This window comes from Drosophila eugracilis, unplaced genomic scaffold (genome assembly GCF_018153835.1).
Source record: "Drosophila eugracilis isolate 14026-0451.02 unplaced genomic scaffold, ASM1815383v1 contig_367, whole genome shotgun sequence".
NCBI classification, from domain to species: Eukaryota; Metazoa; Arthropoda; class Insecta; order Diptera; family Drosophilidae; genus Drosophila; species Drosophila eugracilis.
In genome coordinates this window covers 1,718,837-1,735,716 of record NW_024573224.1, presented here as the reverse complement: position 1 = coordinate 1,735,716, position 16,880 = coordinate 1,718,837, and the positions used below count along the sequence as shown (strand labels likewise).

The window sequence follows — 16,880 nt, the reverse complement described above, 5'->3', positions numbered from 1 at the left end:
TCGTGTTAATGAAAGTACTGTTGACTCCATCATCATTTAAAAAGCTATCCTTAAAAAGATCATATATTGATTTATGAAACTAGCCCTATAGTAAACCATAAATATTCGTTGGTTGTGTGCAACAGCAAAATGGTTTATTGGCTGCTAATGCATTTTAAAGTGGTGTACATGCTGTAGAGAGCCAGGAAATTCGTACCGCTGCAGCGCGCGGCCTGACTAGTCGTAGCCACCTCTTTCCGCCAAACGGACAGCTTATTTATGCTCCACAAGTTGCAGATTTATGTGCTTATGAAAACGGCAGCCAGCCATCCTACACCTCAGCGGAGAGGATATCTCTAACCGTACTTCGAAGCGCCCATTTCAATGGTCGGCCCACGCGGCGTATGGGTAATTTCTGTTTAGTGGCAAACTTTTCGGCGTCGGGAGCATAACAAACGCCTGAAGGGCACTCCGGCGAGCTGTGGCAGTCATCCAACCGCAACAGGAGCAAAAGCTGGAGGAGCAGCCGTAAACCTGATTATTTTTCGGCTTTTATTGCTATTTGTTTAGTGCGAGTGAGTGTGTGTGTGTGGGTTTATGAGTGAGAGTTTATGGAAGGCGTAGGAGGTGGCGAGTAAAATATTAAAGCCCAGAGCGGAAACACTTAGTCAAGACAGCGAACCAAATTTTAATTTTGCGAGTATGTATGTTTTACTAACCCAAAGATGCTTAAAATTAAATTGGTCTATCAGAAACAGAGGCTTTATTAAATTTTTTTTCTCTTAATACCCAAAGCGGTCCATCAAAAACAGAGACGTCAGTAAATATTTTACTCTTAATACCTATAAATTAAATGACTGAAAAGCACATTTCTGTTTACATCAATGGTCCATAGTGGAAGAGAATTTATGGGAAAACAATAAAGTTCATGAAATCAATCACTTTAACAATGCGTATACAACAATTTTGTGAAACCAATTAGAATCGTTTACGACTAACGTTTTTCAGAATTTAAAGGTGGGCTTGTTTCACCATACGAACAGCTTAAATTTGGGCCAGATTGTTCTAAAAAGCTGATGGTTTTGTGAGCCTCAAAGGATCTGAAACTCAATGGTTAGCTGGCCATTTGAAATGAAACAGAATCGCTAAAATGGAAGCCCCTATACTGGCGTGTATGGGATCCATGTGCCCATTAATTTCCTTGTTAAGAGGATGCTGCCACTTGGATGTTGCTGTTGTTGTCGAACCTGGCGTTTGACCAAGGGTCACTCGATGCTAATGAGCGCATCAAATTTCTGCCTGGGAAAATTGAAAACTAACGGTGTTTTAATGGCCCCAGCCGGGCACCCTCAAAGCCCTCTCGACTCCTCCGCTCCTAAAGGCCACTTAATTATCTCGACTGGCAATTATGTTGCCTGCCTCCGGAGAGTGAATTTATGATGGTTTTAGCGTATGCAAATGAAATTTACAAATTTCCAAATATTTGTCTACCACAAATCGGAAATATTTACAAATTAGAAAGATTAGAGATAAATCGTTCAATGTGGAAATGGTAAAGAATTTGGTTGGTGTTTAGTTTCATTCTCACTCCTTGGCCTTAAATGTTTGTTTCTCTTTTAGTCAAGGTAAAAAAATAAAAAACAAAAGAGCCAAAACAAAACACAAAGGCTGCACTGCACTTGAATCTTCCGTTAAAAGTAAACGCGGCGTGTGTATGTGAGTCACTTCCGGTGTGTCGGGCTAACAAGCAGCCGCTTTTTACACCCCATCCCCTTCGCCACTCTGCAGTTTTAGTTTAATTTCAACTTTTATGTCTTTGTTGTTGTTTGCTTTGTGTGTTTACTGTTGCAATAACATACACCTCCAAACGCACCTGCCCACCTCCAACCAACCAAGCCCACCGGCTCAACCCCCTTGGCCATTCCACTGCAATAATAAGGCAAACAAACAGCATTTGTTCCTTCTTTTCTGCACTCGGTTCGCTTCTCGCTGGAATTTATGCATGCGCGTAAAATAATAATAATACAGAAAAGAAACAGAAACAGCAGCAGCGGCCGGGGCAGCGGTAGCACAAACAACAAAGGCAAACAACTACAATAACAGCGGCATAATACGTATGTAACAAGCGCAAGCAAAATAATATAATGGTGAACATTTTTGTGTGTGTCGTTATATACCCTTTCGAAGAGTATAATTCATAAGAAGATTTTTGGTTTTTATTTATGACATGGTAAGACAAGGGTCGCAGAGTCAGAGGTTTAAAATATGTAATACTTTTGAACAGAGAGATTGGATGTAATTCAATAAACTATGGAAAAGATGTCAAAACCTTAAACACATCATTTCTTTTAGCTTTCCTCTTCAATTAACTATCCTATTTGTTAACAAGTTGCAATTAGATTCCGTGGCAGTTTGCTATTTGCAATGGACATTCTTTAGAAATTTCAAGCAATCAGCAAAGGTATGCTAAGCTTCGGTTTCCAAAGCTAACATACCATTCTTGTTTGTTAATATTATTTTTTTTTTTTGTAATTTTTTTACGTGCTTTGCCTTTTGCATGACTCCCGCTCTAATTCTCCCTCTGTCCTTCTCGTCTTTTAATTCGTTAGTGGTGAAGTGCCAGGCACTTGGCAGTTGCAATACAAAGAAGAAGGAGGAGGTGGAGCACGTGGAGCTGGAGAAGCTGGTGGAAAATGGCGAATATGGGAGTGGAATTAAAGGTGGTCCCTCAATTTGTAATGCACGATGAGTACGAGCTTTGGACTTCAGTGTGTGCGTGCATGTGTCTGACTTTGAGTGTGTGTGTGTTTTGCGTGGTTATGGTTGTATGGTCTAATTAGAGCATAACTGCACGGTCGTCGTATATGGGCAGATTTGGTGGGGTGGTGTCAGTACCTCCCAGGGGAAAGTCACATCTACACCTCAATTCAGCTTATGCTAACTAATGACAGCCAATTAGGTTCAATTTCGACTATCCCCTTGCCGTTTTCCCTTATCACCATCATTTGAAATTTGCGAAAAACCAATTTTGTTTATAAATAATTGTAGATTTCGCGTTGGTTTGTCACGAACAGCGAATTTCGTGTGCTGGCAGATTTAGTTAGCAGGAAAATTAACTTATAATCAAAGTTTACAAACAAAATCCTGTTAAAAACTTCTACAGAATTTCGAATGTCAATATTTGGGGCATTTCTGTAAGGATTTCTTAAGATTATTTTTATAACTTGAAAAATCCAATAAAGATTGTCTAAAATTCTCAGTAATACAACCTGAAATAACCCATTTCAAACAGTCCTAAATTATTGCTCAACTTGCCACATGGTAAATCACTCTTGGTTTTACCTCGAAATTCCTCAACGCTATTGCTAAAGCTCTTCTCATTAAATAATCGCCCGCTCATTCAGGGATCCCCTTGAAATTGTTGAGCAGATGTCTCCATTATCGCAGCTCTCCTCAATCGGATGCTGTGGCCAAGGCTCTTACCGGTTTTTCGCACTGAAAGGCGATGCCACGCCCCAACTTTTGGGTGGCGGGGGTGTCCTTGGGAGTTTCGCCAGTCAAATTTCATTGTTGGCACAACTCGTTGCATACTTTCGGGCAACACTTGCGAATGAAAAGCTCTTCAGAGTGAATTTCACAGCTGCAACTCGCATCCAACTGGGTAAATGGGTAAACGGGAAGTAGAGAAGCAGGAGCAGGGGAAGAAAGACAAGGGGCAGGAAAAGAAAGCAGGAGCAGTAGGTGGTGGTGAAGTGCTGCTCGCCTCGCTGTGCCAACTGCATTACGGAAATCCTAATGCGGCCAACAAGCGTTTAATGTCCTGCCCGGCAGTCATTAAGCGGGAGTGAGAAATGTTGAAATGTTTAAAAGCTTTTCGCCAACTCCTGCACCAAGTCCACTGCCAGCAGCCAAAAATGGCCAACTAACTGTTCTTTGGCTGGCAATAAATTTCAACGGGTTGCTGGGAGTTTTTAAGTAGGTGACTGGGCTTCCAGTGAGAAAACACTAATCTAACATCAAGAAAATCGAGCCGTTGCTGCAATAAACTTAAGTAAAAAAGGGAAAATTATACGAAGAAGTATTTGCTACTTTTGCGTTGGTGAAATATCGGACTTCCAACTTTATTTATATAAATCTATTATAAAAGTAAAAGTTTCATTTTTGGCCTAAAAATTGACATTTTTGCCGATAATCACAATAACGATGGTTGATCAATAATAACAATATGTTTCTAGATTCCTATATAATACTTCTATACAAAGTGGACAGCTGAGAGAAAGGCAGTTTTGTGCTGCTAACGACCATGTAAATGTATTTTCGGAATAAGTTCTGAAGTTTTTGTTGGAAAATTTTAAAAGTTTCATTCATAACTTAGCTTGAAATGGATCCACAGTTAGGTCCAACTAGTTTTATATTAATCAGAAATAACAAGTCAGTGAAATGGAAAAATATGCTAAAAGAAGTACCAGAGTACCAACAATATATATATGTTGAGATCTGGACTGTCTGCTTTCCCCCGGTGTGGAGCTAAGTTACGACAGAGACTGTTTTTCCATCTTGCCGGCTTTGTTCTGGCTTGTTTATGCCCTCATTGACTGCCCGCGGAGCGAGGCGCGAGTAAGTAGGCAACACTTGTAGTGGCTCCACCCTTAGTCCAACCCTTAGGCCACCCTCTCTCCCGGTAGCACCCCTTTTGACCATGTTCATTGTCAACCTGCTGGCGGTTGCTCAGATGCTGGTAGTGGCTTTTGAGGACCGCGCTCTCCTTGCCAATGCAATTAAACGCGACTGCAGTCCCGGCATGGTTTACTATCCTGTCCCGTCCTGGCTGCATGAAACTCAATTAGGAAAGTTCACCAGGAGCGGAAAATGTAAAGGGGTGAAGGATGGAGTATGGAGGTCGGAGGGGAAATGTCGGGCGAAGAGTACCCGCCACAATATGAAATTGGTGCACGTTGGCTTCATAATTTCATTATGAGTGCGCCGTGCGAAGTGCAAAATATACGAGTCTGACAGAATACAGAAGCCACAATGGCAATGAGGGAACTCCATGGACGGGCGTGGCAGGAGCCTCTCACGCCATCGTGTCTTGGTCAGAGCCTTCGCATCCGCTTGGACTATGTAATTAGCAGTCAGCTAATTGCACTTCAATGGCGAAGTAAGTGAAGGTACCCGATCCCTTTCCTTCGTAGCCGGAAAGTCTGCGAAGTTTTTCACACGCCAAAACGGAAAGCTGCGGGGGAAATGTAAGGGAAATGTGAAAGTTGGCCAAGAGTGTGAATTGTGGCTTTGCGGTCTTTTAAAGACACACTCATGCACCCAACACTGGCGATGTGGCAGGAGGGTTTTGGAGCAGGCTCCAGGTTTATGATGTGGTTAACCAGTTCCAGGCGAGCAGCTTGGGGCGTGAAAAGTAGGTGCAGGAAAGGTCATTAGGTGAGTGGGTTCAATAGCGTGAAAGTGGAGAACACTGGTATAATGCCATAAACCTGTGGCAAGCACGTGCTCTGCAAGCTAGTATAAGTTAATTTTAGATGATGTTTCATTTTGGTACTTAATGTGTATTCATTTCCAACAGTTTTTAAATGAGTACTCAAAGTAAATGTTATTTCACGGTCATGTTTTTTGGTTGCTTTTTTGTGTTGAAACCACTTTAATAAATTCAATCGTATTAACCTAACTAAAGCAGCACTTTCAAGATATATTTCTTGCTTCCGATTTAAACTTAAAGAGTTGCATTCATATCCGTTCTAGCTTTTAAACGAAAATCCAATTCTGATTGGTAAATTGGAATAAAACGCAAAAACGAGACGCCCAGATAAACACACATGCAGACACACACACACACACTCTTACATACATCCAACAGACACATCGAAAGAGATGCAGATGCACAAATACCCGAAACACGTTGCCAACACTTGGCCAAGTGCATATAACCAGGCAGAAAATTGCACGTGTTGCCAACAAGAGCTACAGTCACAATAACAACAGCAACAACAAAAATTCGAGCGGCATTTGCAATCCGTTTTCGAACAGCATCTATAGCAACAGCACATCCCGAGCCCTTTTTCACCGTCCTAACAAGGATTTCTGTCAAAAATCCATCGACTGCTGAAGCAGGAAGCGGGTGTGCACTCAAAAAATATGTTAATTATATTTTTATTAATCACAAAAGTTATTTAAATATAAATAAATAAAAAAAAAGCATATTTTCCACATTTTTATAATCGCATTGAAGTTTTCTAATAACCAAAACTTGTCCCTTAGATAAAGAAAGTTTATAAAACAATTTTCAGTGCACAGAATACTGGCATATAGAATTGGAATGGGCACGCGACAATTACGAATTGCAGGTCTGCGTCAGAAATCCGCCTCATCCTCCCCCTTTTGTTTTGCAAATTTATGCAAGCAAAGTCGCGGCCAAGCCGCGCCCGAAACGCGTTGAAAACGCGCCCAACTCGCACGACACTTACAAATTGCATTAAAAGCGGTTGCATTGCAATTGCACTGCGCCTACCATCTAAGCCACGCCCTTCTTGTACTCCCCCTGCAAAAGGGTATGACGTATTTGTGTTTTTCCATTGTTTTGTTTTCCCTTTTTTTTGTTGTTTTTTCAGCCGTTGTGCGACAAAGTTTTCGTTTGCATATTTTTTGGGCGGTGGTTTTTGTAGTTTTGGTTTTTTTTTTGTCAAATGGAGGAGTGGCGTAAAAACCTCAGTGCAAAGCACTGAATTCATAACACTTTTTGTTCCACGTCTTTCCTGGAACTCAAAGAGCTTTGAGTTTTCAAACGAACACGAGTGAAAATGTGTTTATTAAAACCTTTACATAGTAGCAATAAAATGCAATTAATTTAAAGGCATTAGCAAGCATCATAAAAGAATGTGGGAATGTAGTTTGTTCAAGTATTTATTCAAAGAAAATAAATTTGAAATTATAAATATGATAAATATAAGTTTATGTTGAAAGTAACATCACAATAGAGTGGTTATCAAAGAAAATGTTTAGAGAAATTAGCCGAATTTGCATATTAATACTATCAATGAAAATACGAAATATTATTTTATCAAACGAGATTTAATTTCCATAAACAAATGCTAATTAGAAGAGGAAAATAAACAAGGAAATGAATGCTTAGGCTTTGAATATTCTCGAGAATCAATAGTTTAAAGCTACATTTATGCACAAAATATTTGTGGTCAGAATCCGATTGGCAAATATTTTCATTTAATATTAACGAGCTTAGCTTTTAGCTTTTCGATGGCTTTGCAAGACAATTTATTTTCGTAGCTTAGACAAATGCTCGAGAGTTATGCAGCCATTGAAATAATGTTCTTTAATCACTACTAAGTACGTCTTTGTGGTTGCATCAACCATCAACTTTCCACTTAACACCAGAAAGTTGCTTTTGTTTTCGTTTTCCGTTTTCCGCTTTCACTTTCGGGATCAATCCAATTTGTGAAACACTTTTCGAGTAAACAAAACCGCGAATAAAGCTGCAAGGCACATGCTTTGCTTCATTGAATCCCTGTCCCTGTAACAACACCACCCCTACACCATTTTCCTCCCCTTTCTGACCATCCCTACCAATGAAAACTTTTCAACGCGTTCTTTGTTCCGCTTTCCTCGCTTTTTGGTCGATCAACTTTATGTTGTGGCCCAAACTGAAACATAAGGGGAAAAAAACCTAAAATGTATAAATTGCTTTTGGACAGGCAGGGGAATTCGGGGAGTTTGTGACATCGAGTTTGGCTTTCCGATTCAATATTTTCGATTTCATCGTTGACGGGAAATGTGTTTCGTTATTTTTTCTATACATTTTTTTTTTTGGCATGCCCCTAGACTTTGGCCAACAGTTTGGTGGCACAAAAACTGCGAATGAATGAATTTTAAATAAACGCAGGCTCGACCAAAAGCTAAAGCTTTTCTTCTGGGCCCGGAATGTTTTGCATTGGAAATTCTATGGGGCCACCCTGAGGAGTTGGGGAAATGTAAATCTACTAAATTTGTATTTTTTTTATTTTACCGCCCCTCCACTTTTTGCTGCCTGCTTTCTTTGCCGCTGTTTTTGTTGCTCAACTTTTTACTGGCCTGGCTTTTGACTTGGACTCTTGGCGATGTGGCAGTGGCAGGAGTGGAATGGCGCGAAATGGTGGGGCGGACGCAGACAGGGCCAAGCTGTTTGTTTCCAATTAGAGTCGCCGGGCGGCATGGCAGCACCTAGGGGCCGTATGATAATTGGATTGCCATGCATGGCGGACGCACCCATGTCCTTTTTCACACAGCACAAAATGTTGTATTTAATAGAAAACTTAACAATTAAATGAAAAATTAAACTGTTTAAGCTCAAAATAGAGGAAATATATATAGCAACCATTTCTTAAAAGTTCTATCATAAGTTCTTAGAAATATAATTAAACATTTTCTCTATGTGTAGAAAAGCGAAGCAGAAAGATAGAGCTATACAAGGCTGCCTGCTTCCTGTTTTTCTGCTACTCGCTTCTCGGTTCTCCGTTTACCGTTGGCTGTTTGCTGTTTGCCTTGTGCTTTAACAGATAAATGGACAGCCCCGTGAGGCGGTAGACAGAGATGGCGAATCAACAGCAACACCAACAAACTGCCGTGCGAGGGAGACAGGAGAGCAGCCGGCAGCAAGAGGCAGACAACAAAGAAACGTCAACAGTTGACAAGTGGCTGGCGAGGAGTGGCCAAAAAGGGGTTGTTTGAAGGCGGGGGGAAAGCGCAGAGAAGAGCTACAAAAACTGTAGCACACTTTTGAGAGCAGCGGAAAGTGGGCAGCGAGCGGTAGAGATGAGTGGGGGCTATAAATAGTTGCAGGCACCTTGGGACCAAGAACTATGCCAGAGGCTATAAGGGGATGTGGGGATGCATAGGGATCTACAGTCGGGGTGAAGAGGTCAACGTTTAGGCTCAACAGTTGGTCGAGATGCAAGGGGAAATGTGAAAAACCTGACAAATATAAACGATATATCCTACTTTTTTAACTAAGATATACAAATGGGACTTTAAAATGTTTTTTTAAATTTTTTAAGCAAAGAAAAGCAAGCAACCTTGTTTAACAACATTTAAACTTAAAGAAAGTTTGAGGACTACGTTGATGTTCTTTATAAAAAGCGTATTGTTTGTTGTCGGAAGAGTTAGCTCCTATCTCCTTGTTAGTCATTGTTAGGCTAATGGAATATGGCCCCAAGCTCTAAAGGCAGCGTCTATTAAAAAACGACAGAAAGCTAGCCATGGCAGACATAACAAATGGCCAAGAGGCTAATGCATAGTTGCGGTAATATCAAGCATGTACATATGCACGAGCAGCCCGTCAGACAGTGCGTATGTGCAATATTAACGCCGTTGTTGACTTACAGTGTTCATGGCTTCACTGGGGTTGGCTTGCAAACAAAGAATATAGAATTTCCATTATCCTTTTTTTTCTATATTTTCTATGCTGCATAGCCGACAAATATATCAAAAAAATGTAAAATAATTGAATAATAAACGAACGGTTTTATGGTTAGAGCTCCTTTTTAAATATGCAAATTAATTTTTAACATTTTTTACTTTTTCTATAGTCCAAATTGGGAATATGCTAATGAATTAGAAGAGAGATTGAAACGGGGATTAAATTAATTAATTGCTGCCTTTAAAGGCTTTTAGAATGCAGAAAATCACACACAAGTTTTACGCTCTGAGTGTGATTCTAATTACCGAAAAGTTTTCCAAAATTTAAGAAACCAGTTAGCAGATTACAGCAAGGTCAAAGGACACGCATAAGAGCACTATGTAACATCAAAGAAGAAAGCACAAAGAACAGATCAAAAAAAGCAATAGTAATAAAGGAAAACAGATAAGCAGCGGGAAAGTCGAGGCTGTGAAATGACAAGGTAGCAAAAAAAACGCAGCAAAGGACCTGAAAAGCAAATAAGCGACAAAGCACAGTACAATCGCAATAACCCAGAGTAATACAAATGACTTCAAAGGCCAAAGGTTGGCAACTACGTATACAACCGCAACAGAGGGAATGGTTGAGACCATAAAGAAATGAGAAAAACTATTTCCAAAGTCATTTGGCAAGCGTTGAAGGGCAGTGGCGAGGAGGTCGGTAGGTCGGTAGGTCGGCAAAAGGCAGGGCAACGGTAATGGTAATGTCAATGGGCAGGGCAATTTTTCAGATGAAAGGAGTAAGAAGTGTTTATTGCAAAACAAAGCAGCTATAGTTCCACAGAACAACAATAAGAGTCGGCGAAAACAAAAGTAAAATATTTGCCCAACACGATGGGCAAAAGAAAAGGTGCTAACATAAATGGAATGGAAATTGAAATAAATCGATTTCGGGTCAGTTCCGTAAAAAGGGTTAAAAAAATGGTATAAAATGAACGTTATTTAAATAATGTGGTTAAAAGTGGTCAATATTTACAGTTCTGGAATAATAATATTAAAATTATGTTTTAATATCAAATGTCTCTCTCTATCTGCCTTCCGTCTTTCCTCAAAACCATTATTATTATTATCAGAACTAAGAATGAGATGTAGTTAAATCTAAGTCTTTAAAGAGAGGTCGACAAACAACGAGACGGGAAGTACCATGATGAGTTTTTCCGGACTTGAAACTCTCTCTTCCCTTCTTTGGCCTTTCCTCTATTGTTGCACTTTGATTGCACTGCCCCCTTAAGAGACTTGGCCGGCGCCATCATCGTCTTCATCGTTGGTCACCCGTTGGCCTCGTTAAGTTTTTGACAGGCCAACTAATTTTAGGGCAGGACGAGGAGCAAAAGTGGCCGGAGGACAGTGAAAGGCAAGCGCGAAGTGACACTTTTTCACCCCTTCTCCTAGTCGACTTCAACTCGGGGCCAATCAATCTTGGGCACGGAGTGCTGGCAGGCAGTTCAAGTGGCGGCCAAACCCCGTTCACTTCATCTTCATTCATTTGGGCAATTGCCCGACTGTCGCCTTCACAGCATCCTCCGCTCTTTTTGTCCTGTTTTTCTCCTTCAAACTACGAGTACTTTTCCTCCTTGGTCCTTTTTCGGTGTCCTAACGACAATTGCAAATATGTTGCAATTTCCCGGTTTGGGGCCAATGGTCGAAGGTTGCTTTTCCTGTTGCTCGTTTGCTTCTCTCTTTCATCTTCCATCCTCCATCTTCCTGTTTTCCATTTCCCTTTTCTCCTTCTCCTCATTCCCGACAGGACATGGCAGGCTGAGTAGCGCCTCAGGGACCTCCGAAATGTGTTGCAACTGCCTTTTCCTTCGGACTCTTTCCCATTTTTGGACCCTATTTGCTCTTCCTGCCACGAAGATTGATCACAGTTGGCGAAAAGTTTTTGTAGCCCCGCCTGCAATTTTTATTTCCGCCACTGCCACAGCCCCGCCCACTGCGCCTGTCGTTTAATATGAAAAATTGCGCGCAAATATTTGCAAAGCTTGCACAGCATGGTGAAAAGGGAAAGAAGCCTTGTCTGGCTATCCTAATTGTGAGAATTTGTCAGTTTTGATGCCAGGGTCAGATATTAATCGTTTGCCAACCGAACTATACGTTTAACCCGGGAATTCTTATTTGTGGGTTGAAATAGAGCTGTGGGAATGAGGGAGTATAGTGGAAAAACTATGTGTGGAAAATGCAAATTAAATTAAGGCATTTAAACAAATTGTATTTTGATACCATAAGTGATATATTGGTGTTTTATTGTACAATAAAAAAAATGAAAATTATTCATAAACTATTTGTGGGTTTAGAAGAAAAGTTTTAAACGCGTTAACTGTGAAGTAACCGGAAGTAACTGTGTAATTATAGAAATTAAATAATTTAAATGTTATAAATTTAAGTTTAGTAAAGTAACCAAAACTTCTACTCCGCCATTTCCACTCTCCATGGCACTAATTTTCCACTCTCCATCTGACCAGGAGCTTAAGCTACATCAAAGGGATCAAGTCCAAAGAGAAGTAGGGAATGAAATAGCAAGTGAAGATTAACCGGAGTAGATTACGGTTATTCGAATGCACTTAACGGGAGCCCGAAAGCTCATTGCCAGTTGTTAACTCGGCTTCATTTGCCGCAGCTTTAAATACTTTTCGCGATTCACTTTCCTCCAAAAAGCAATGAGTGATAAAAAAAGAAAACAAGACACTGAAACACAAACAGAAAGGGAAACTTGATTCTATCTCGAAGAAAAAAGCGAGGAGAAGCGGAAAGAATCCATAAAATCTAACATTAATGCCTTCATTTTGTGCTCAACAACAGCGAAAGTTAGCAAAGCAGACAAGGCCAAAAGGAAAAGGTTGAAAACGAGAAAGAAAACGAGGTGGAAGGCCAAAAAGGAAAACTTGAAAATGGCAAGAGGCAAAAAGAATCTTTAGCCAAAGTTTTTTGCTTTTCCTTCCTCTCGATTTTAACGCATTGCTTAAGCCTCGAGGGGATCGCTGCAGCAAAGGAGGCGGTAACAGGGGTTAGGGAAACAAGGGGCACGGGGCGTGTCATGGCCTAACGCCCGACTGCAATTCGCCAAACGCGCAAGGATAGCGAATCGAAAAATTGGCCTTAGACCAGCAGGAATGATGGGAATTTTCGAGCGCGACAAGTTTGCAGGGGGGTTAAAAAGGAGGGCTATATGCATATATATATATGTACACAGGAAAAACGAATAGGTAGGTATAAAATTAAAGCCATAAATGCGCAAAACCCATCTACCAATTATCTATCATTCCCAATGATATGCTTCGAGATTCTCTGTATTCAGTTTCTACATTAAATTATCTTATAACATGGATGGAAAGTAAATTAAACTTAAGATTTTAAGATAGCTTAGTTTTTTTTCTCGGTGTAAATACATATATATGAATAGCTGCTTGTTGAGCGGTTTATCCGTCTCTGGCTCTAAAAATGAAAATTGAAAATTGCTTGAATTGCATTTCGCTCTCGTTTTGATGAGAATCTTCTCGGGCTTAGTAGGAATGGGGAAAATTTGTAGGTGAATTGCCCACCCTGTTCAGCTATGAGGATGGTTAGGCAAACATCTGCTGCAGCTCGTTGCGCTGCTCCATCTTTTTCTGCTAGTGCCGAGGGCAACGCGGCGTATGAGCAACTTCGAGATCTCTTGAGTTTCACACAGCTTGCAGGCTGACAAAAAGTTGGAGTGCCATGTTTGTTATGAAAGCCCCTCGGATTTAACCCTCGCCACTTCGTCTATTTTCTTAAGCCCAACCCTATTTGCCCTTTTAGTTAAAATCCCATTTAATTAAACCATTAAGTCTGACATGGCCTCTACTAGGAGTTCTCCACATTTGTGTTTTTGCTTCCCTCGCCAAGGATAAAGAGGCAGTAGTCGGAGATTCCCTTTGGTTTAATGAGCAAATGCTCCACGCTCTACGAAAAGTTGTGTAATTGAAATTGCGGATGCGGCAAGGGTAAGCACTGCAAATGACTTTCAGTTCGCAGTTTTCGGTCTTTGTTTCGCCCTCAGTTTTTAACTTGTTTTTTAATTTCGACGTTCTGCATTCCAAACTTACCTCAAATGATTTATTTATTTGCTGGCTGCACTGATTTGTTTGCAATTCACTTAGGCGCCAAAGTTCTGCAATGGAAATAATAGAGAAAAACTTATTAGCGGATTATGGCCAGTTGGATAGTTGGGGGAAATTATTTTAAAAGTATTTATACTAATTGTTGAGTACTCCGTAATTAAATTCTCTTGGCTAATTTACTATTAAATTTATGGAAATGATTAAAGTCGCATTCAGAATGTTTAACAAATTTACTGATTAAATCTAGGACAACAAAGACAATGATAATAAACATCGAAAAAATGTGTACAAAATCCAATAGGTATCAAAAATACATGAACGTCAAATACTTTATATTCAATTTTAATTAAAGTGATTATTTTAATATTTTGTAGCAGTGCTAAGACCCATAAATGCCTAGAAATGCAATGAAAAATCAATTACTTTTTTGCTTTGATTTAAAAAAGGAAGGAAAGGAACTTAGAAAAGACCTAAAAGAAAAACCTTTCTTTATTGTTGACTCTTAGTTAGGAGCATTTTTCAATTTCCAAATGCAAATTCTCCTCTGAAAATGTAAAGAGCCGACTTTCGGCAGGCACTTGTCAAGCCGCTTAATTATTATCCTCGATAGATGGTCCACTGGCCATGTCATATTTTGATGACCCAACCTCGAGTGCTTTCGACCCGTTTAGAGCATAAATCTCTGGGCAATCCCTTCAACTACAGCAGTGACAAACTTTGGTTTGGTCAAGAGGAAGGCGACTAAGCACAAGCGAGGGCCTCGAGCTGTTTTGCTCGTCTGTAGGCCACATGACGTATGCGCAATATGCCATCAGCTAGACAGAGGACTTAATTTAAAGCCGCTTTCATCAACAGTTCTCACAGGTCCTGAACTCAATTTCTGGCTAGCAGCAGTAAACAAAATAAAACACCAAATCTACATCCCACGCTTCATCTTCCTCCTTTTCCTGTCTGCATTTAATTATGGCTTTACACAGGCAGCCAGACAGATGGACAATTAGTGCTGGCCATGAATTATGAGCTCTCGGCTTTTATTTTATTTTTTATTCCTCTTCTTTCCCCTCTTCGGGTTAAGTAAATCATGGTCAGGAGTCGGGGCTCATAAAATCACTTTAAACAATAGCTGGGTGAGTGGGCGGGCGTTTGCAAGGGCCAACAAATGTGTAGTTAACTATTATGGCTGCCAGGAGTCGGAGCGTATGCTGAGCAGAACTGAACTTTTGTGCTTCATTTCCGTTTCCGGTTGCGACTGCACATATGCAAAGCATGAACGGGGCACGAGTGAAGCAGGAGTAGTCTGGTTTTCTGGCAGCATATGGATAATGGCAAAACGTGCCGAAAGCCAAAAAGTTTATGAGCAGAAAAGACAATTTCGGGTACGGAGGGCGTCTGGCAGGAGCCAGCTAGTGAGGGGGCGTGGCAACAAGAGCAGCTCGTTTGTTTTGACTTTCAATTGGAATGCTTTTCTACAGACCGGAGGCTCCTTTTCCTACTGTTGCTCCAGCTTTTCTTTTCTTTTATTTTTTTTATCTTCCATCCTTTCCGTCGGTATGGTGGAACTTTTAGCAATTTGTTTGGCCCTGCTTGGATCGCTTGTTAAAGCTTCATTTATGCAAATATAAATATAAATACTGTGTAGTTATAGAAGAGATTGCACCGACTAGATCACAAAGAGCTGCTTTATTGCTTAATTCAATTAAGGCTTTGTCTTAGGGAAAACTTAGTTCCATTTAAAGGTTTCTTAACATATCAAAAAGCTTAAAATGTGTGCTATAATCAAACTTTGACAATCTCCCAATAGAGTCTTGCTTTGGTTAGTGAAAGCCATAATTCGGATTTAGCATGTTTCCATAAATATTTGCTCAAACCAACAATGAAAAAAGTAGTGTTTGTCAAAAAGAAGAAGAAAATGGAAAAATACCAAGGAAAAAGGTTTATAGCTAGACAAGAAAATACAGACCAAAAGGATGTTCCTTTGGCATTGAATGGAAGACTCCTCCCCCAGCATTTTCTTGTCCTGTCCATCCTTCTGTTTGTCCATCTTGTTAACCTTTCTCTTAACCCTCTCTCCTGCCACCTTCTCCTCCCTCATAGTGATGCTCTTCAAGATAAAAACTTAACTAAAGTCAACCCAGTCCACTTGTTGGCCCAACCTCTCATAAAGAAGTCTGAGCCAAGCAGGGCCAAAATCGAGAATTGTTTTGGCCTTAAAATTGTGGGTCAATTGTCATTGTTGTTGTTGTTCGTATTTCACATTGCCTTTATCTACTGCTCGTCCTGCATTTTTCGATATATTTATGCACATTTCTATGGTATTTTATGTGACAGGCAAAGCAACTATGAAATGGGATAAGTTTTGCATTTGCCATTCAGCTTTCTCTCTATTTTTCCTTAAAGACCTTACTTGTGACAGCTGGTAAGCATAAATCTAGGCAGAGGGGATAAATGACAAAGTGCAAATTTGCTTTAAATAAATTATCAATTTTTATAGGCAAATTAATTTTTCAGTTTTGAAAGCAATGGGAAATAGATTTGAGATGGGATAAGGGAAAGCTTTCAATGGATAGTTGTTTAAAGGCATGAAATAGGCTTTAGACTTATAAAGTAAACATTTTTCTAAAGTAAATACATTTTTCTTACATAAATACCAATTATCCCTTACCATTTTGTAGAAGAAAAGAAAATAACCATAAAATAAGAAGTGAAAAGAACACTCTAGCTAAAGGACATCTTTCTGTTTTGAACATATCTCAACTGTTTGTCGTCAGGCTTCCTCCATGGAATAAAAAGCTGATTGGAAGAAGAACAAAACTCATTTTCCCGACTTCTAATTCCGTACAAAAATTCCCAGTGGCCGGGTGTCAAAATCAGGCCGAATTGGATCCCTTCGTCCTACCAATTCTCTGTCTCTTTTCCTCTGTCCCAAAACATGCGAAAGGCGCCGACAACAATGAATGGGACATATCTGAAGCTGACATGTGTATAACAGAATGAGAGGGAAGACATCGTGAGGGACAGAGAGAGAGAGCGACAGAGATAGACAGTCTGACAACGTGTTCCATCAACCGCACAACAAAAGCCAAAACAAAAACAACAACAGCAGGCCCTGCAGAAACAACAAAAGCATCAACAATAACCCGTTGAAGATGGAGATGAAGAAGGATTTATTGTCGGTGGACCGAAGGCATCGTAATGCACATGTACGAGAAGAAGGGAGTGAGGGGTTAAGCCTTCGGCCTTCAGGGGGCGTTCGATGTCAGAAGTCTTGGCTATCAAAAGATTAAATCAAATTGGAGACCCCGTAGGCAAGAAGAACAGCAAAAAATGTTGCCTACATTTCGGCGTCGTTGGAAGATTTTGAAATGT

General features: G+C 40.2%; 1 protein-coding gene across 1 annotated transcript in view; it reads right to left on the bottom strand.

The window, feature by feature from the left end:
* LOC108116464 (trophoblast glycoprotein) overlaps positions 1 to 16,880 on the bottom strand; it is a 43,945-nt gene that overhangs the window by 2,363 nt on the left and 24,702 nt on the right. Inside the window, exon 3 of the mRNA XM_017228394.2 lies at positions 13,500 to 13,564. The gene's annotated coding sequence lies outside the window, so the exon portion shown is untranslated. The remainder of the gene's footprint in view (positions 1 to 13,499; positions 13,565 to 16,880) is intronic.